A 5063-nucleotide genomic window follows, 5' to 3' on the forward strand; every position below is an offset into this window, starting at 1 on the left:
ACCTTGGGTTGAGTGTCCGTGTCCAGGACGATTTTGTCATTCGTTGTTGGAATGACTGTTGAATTGTTCGGATTCTGGTAAGGGAGCTCGGACCAGGTAAGGTGACCGACCTCTTTTGCCCGTTTGCCCTTTCCCGAAGTGATGTAGACATCCTCCGTGTCGTCTCTCCAGATACCGTTGATTTCGGGATCGCAAGGGTACCTTGGAGGGTATTCCTCGGCGGGTAGTTTTTGTAGGGGAAGTTCTTGTGGGGTTAATTTTTGTGGGGTTGATTATTATGGGGTTGATCATTGTGGGGTGCATCCCAAAATGGTCGCGGGAGCAATCCTTTCTGGAACTGGGAGTTTTAGGTCCTCGAAGGACCCTCCCTCTGGCGTGGTGTTGGTGTTAGTGGGTTGAAAATCAACCGGTGGTAGGCGTCCTTAAGTCGGGTAATCCTTTCTGAGAGACTGGCTATGGCTTCTTCAACCTGTTGGAACATGGTGAGCATAGTTGCAGCGCTGAACACGAATATCCCATCCGAGGTGTCCTTTTCCAAGGCATTCACCTCCTCATCAATCGGCAAGATGAGATGTGAGCAATCCAGGGTTGGCTCGTCATTAGAGATGGCATGGATTCCCAAGGGGTTTGTCTTGTTATTTGGTTTTGTTGGTGGAGGTAAAGTTAATTCCTCTTTCTCAATCATATCTTGAATGGCGTGCTTCAGTTTGAAGCAGGCTTCCATGTCATGGCCTTTGCCCAGGTGGTATTGGCAATAGGCATTGGGATTCTAGAAACGGGTTTTCTTGGCCTCGGACGGGTCCGGAGTGGGCCCAATCGGCTGTAGTTTCCCTTGGTCCTTGAGTCTTTTGAGGGCACTGGCATAGGTTGTTCCTAATTTTGTGAATACCCTTTGAGGACGCTCAGTTTTCTTTGTGGTTGGTTCGGGGAGGTTGACCTCGTCGATTTTGTTGGTCTGACCATAGGGGCGAGATCTAGTTGACGTAGATTCCTAATAGCCTCTACCGGTATTTTTGGCTAGGACACCCTTGCGGAGGTCGTCTTCAATGTGGGTTCCGAGGATTTTTAGGTCCTAGAACATTTTGATGTTTTGATATCTCAGTAGGTTGGCATAAACCGGACGGAGGTTGTTGACAAACTTCTCCACCAGAGTCGATTTACTCGGCTTACTGACCAATTGAGTGCTTACTCTCCTCCAACGGGTTAGGAATTCTATGAACCCTTCCTTATCATTCTGAGTCAGGACTTCAAGAGTGCGGGTGTTGGCTTGGATTTCGACATTGTCGACGTACTGTTTAGCAAATTCGACGGCGACTTTGTCCCAAGTGGTAATGCTCCTTGGGTTGAGGGAATAGTACCATTGGCGGGGAATTGGTTCCAGGGATGACGGAAAGATCCAGGTGAAAAGTTCATGTTTGACCCCCTGGATGGACATGTAATCCTTGAAGGCCTGAATGTGGTTGAGTGGGTCCTCCACCCCCTTAATCTTAGGTGCATCAGTCAGGGTAAAGTTGTGATCCCCAACGGGTTAGAATCTTCGATTGTTCTCAAGGTGGATGTTGTTACCATGAGCTAGGAGTTGTTCCTCCAAGAGCTTGATCCTTTTCTCAGTTTCGGTCAAAGGCGGAGTGTTGTGTTCTCCGGTTTCCTTGTTTTCCAAGGTGTCGATACGGGTCTCGACACGGTCCAGGGTGACCTTAAGAGCGGTGAGCAGGCTTGAAAGCTGAGCAGTCGTGAGATCTATGTTGTCATCGTTGTTGTTGGACGAAGCTGAAGACGGGGCCATGGCTTACGTTACATCCCAATCCGACACGGTTTAACGATTAAACACAGACAATACAAAAGACGGAAAGACACTTTTGACTCAACAAGACGAGGGTAACCGTGTTTGGCGCCTCAGTGCTGACTCGGTTTATGATGTTATGGTGTTGACCGGGCCTTTGACTCGCGTCCAACGTGATGGCGTGACGCCGTTGAACAGGTCTCGAGGCGAGATGACTCATAAGTAAAGACCCATAAGTACGCTTGCTTTGACTCGATAGACACGAGGTGAAATTGGACCGGTGGACTGAAAGTTTCAAAAATATAGATTTTAAAAAAGATTCTTTTGTCGTTTAATGGGCGGCTTCCGAAGAATGGGGATCTTCGAAAGTCGATCAGTTGAAAGGTTGTCTTATGTTTGTTTTCAGAAGACGGTTTGAGTTCGAGTTGCGGCGGCTCTAAAAACAATGTGTTGTTTCCAAAGACGATTTTTGAAATTCAAAATCGTACGTTTTGAAAATCGAGTTTTGAAAGGTTTGAAAAGGTTGTGGTCCCAGGGACGGTGTGCGGTCCACGGGATTTAACAAGGCCTCGAAAAACAGTGTGTGTAATTTTCGGGTTTTGAAAGAGCCATTGTGTTGGTGCGAGACGGGTTGAAATCCGTGTCTTGACGCGGCGATCATAGCAGCGAAAAAAGGTTTTTTGAAATGGTTGTAGAAACCGGTTTTTGAAAATCGTCATTACGATGGCCTAAAAAGGCGTGCTTTTTGAAATGGTTGTAGAAAACCGAGTTTGAAAATTGTCATTACGACGGCCTAGGAAGGCATGCTTTTTTGGAATGGTTGTAGAAAACCGAGTTTGAAAATCGTCATTACGACGGCCTATAAAGGCGTGCTTTTTGGAATGTTTGTAGAAAACCTGGTTTGAAAATCGTCATTGGGACGGCCTAAAAAGGCGTGCTTTTTTGAAATGGTTATAGAAAACCGGATTTGAAAATCGCCATTACAAGGCCTAGAAAGGCGTGCAACGGTCGGCGACAGACCGAGGTTTGAGACGGCCATTATAACGGCGCAAAAGGTTGTTTTATGAAAGTTTGAAAAGACATGGAAGGACTTATGATCAGATAACACATAAGCACTCGCAGTTCATTATATTATGCATAATGCTGACACGAGTTTTGGCTTAAAAGGGTGGGTTACACACCAAAGATCAAACCCCGATTTTCGAGAGGAATACCAATCCAAACAAAATGTGTAAGGAGGGTGCCCTAGCCTCGTGCACGAATGAAATGAAAGCTCTTTGATGAAACATAAATGTGTAACGTCAACGGTATGCTTGACTCAATCAGGATTCGAAACGTAGGGATGAGAAAACTCACGTCGATGGGACGAGCCAATTGGTCGATAAAGGTTAGGTTGTGGGACCGAACACGGAACCCAGCTTATGACCGTAATATCAATTAATGCATTTCAACTAAGAACTCGTTCGAGTCTCACCATCTAGGGATCACAAAGACACAAGTGTCCTAGTTTTCCCCAGCGGAGTCGCCAATCTATGGACGTGGGCCTATCTACGATGCCATGCCGATCTGTGGACGCGGCAGCGGTCTTTTGAAAGCCATGCTCGGTGGCGTAAGAATGCTTTCGACCGGATCATTTTTAGATCTATCGGTTTCGTCTCGGCAAGGGTGTCGAAACTATGCAAGAGATGTTCAGAGTCACCACCAAGCATTTGTACTAAAGATAAGGAGTCGTCCCTCTTTAGCATCTTATCTCTAGAATGACTCTTGTTCGCCCTAGATAAGGTCGTCCACTATCCAAAGTTTCTAAGTAAGAGGTGAAGGTACGTATTGGGAAGCCCTTTAATCGGACACCCAATCCCGCCCGTGGTAGCGGCCTCTACTGATCGATCTTGGTTGGTTAAATGCAAAAGTTGATAAAACGGGTAAATGAATGAATGCGCATCCACAAGTTTGAACCTAACATGTGAGCTTTTTATATCGGTTGTTTATCCAAATATCAAGTAATTGATGTCAAATTGAATTTAGAGTTGATTTGCATGCAAGACAGAAATTAAACATCCATTTACCGAGTTAGGTTTATGGTGCATAACATGATCCATTTGTCTTAGAAAGGCTTTTTGCAAATACAAAGTAAAAAGGCAGTCTTGCCATCTAATCCGTCCTGTATTCGGGTTAACCGAAGTCGGGATTGTCCTAGACAAGTGCTTGAAAGGAAGCAGGACCTGCATCAGGTAGCCTATTTAGGCGCGAGCCGTTAAGTGATGCAAGGAGACCTGTCGTGGTTTGAAAACTGGAAAACAGTTGGCCTGTATAGGCGCGAGGCATAAGATGATCCAAAGGGACATCCCCTGACTGTTGAAAACGTTTGTAAAACGGTTTGTAAGAGGGTATTTAAACCCGTCTTTGTTTGAAAAGGTCGTTTAGACCGCTTTTGTGTTAATGGGAGGAACGGGACTTGAATAATCATCATTGCATTGACGACATTCGATGTCGGGTTCGGGTTTGCAAGCTTGACATGAATAGTTTTGAAAATTTATTATGAACTAATTGTATTAAGTTCATTTATTTGTAATTAGTCAATGTTCATCATCGTACTCGGGCTCAAAACCGACATGTTATGTGGCACCGAGGATGATTTTGCATGTGTGACTAATGTGATTGTTTTTGAAATGTAAAGAAATGAAATAAAAGGTTTTAAAATACCTTTTTAAAATGTAATTAACCAAATATTATCGCCGAAACACGGATTAAACCGTCATGGTATAAGGATTCAAGGGTGAAATTGTTTTATGGTTAAAAGGTTTATCATAAAAATGATTTGAAACGGTAAAAACCGGTTGTAAAATAAAAGGAAAAATGGAAAGAATGAACTCAAACACGTTTGAGTTCTGACTTGGACACCCCATTGAGGCGCGAGGTGCCTAGTGGTGACTAGGGCCTTTTGTTTCCGGTCAAAACTCGGTTTTGGCTCATTCGATCCGTATTTTGGACTATGTTATGCATGTTTTAGCATGTTAAGGTCATAAAAACAGATAAAAAGACATGACATAATAGGATTATTACACCCTCATACTTACATGCTAGGTTTGAGACGAGAAATCGACGGAAGTGTAAAAACTTGTTGGGTCGGAAAACTCGGTTGAAAATCGTTTTAGCAATGTAAAGAGTGTTTTGTTTAGTTTAGTAAGGGTGTAGTTGGTCGAGATGGTCAGTCAAGTGATTTAATGCACGATGACGGTACCAAACAATGTGTATGGCTTGTATTTCTAATCGGTAGGTC

The sequence above is a fragment of the Silene latifolia genome, unplaced genomic scaffold (assembly GCF_048544455.1).
Source record: "Silene latifolia isolate original U9 population unplaced genomic scaffold, ASM4854445v1 scaffold_182, whole genome shotgun sequence".
In the NCBI taxonomy this organism is placed as follows: domain Eukaryota; kingdom Viridiplantae; phylum Streptophyta; class Magnoliopsida; order Caryophyllales; family Caryophyllaceae; genus Silene; species Silene latifolia.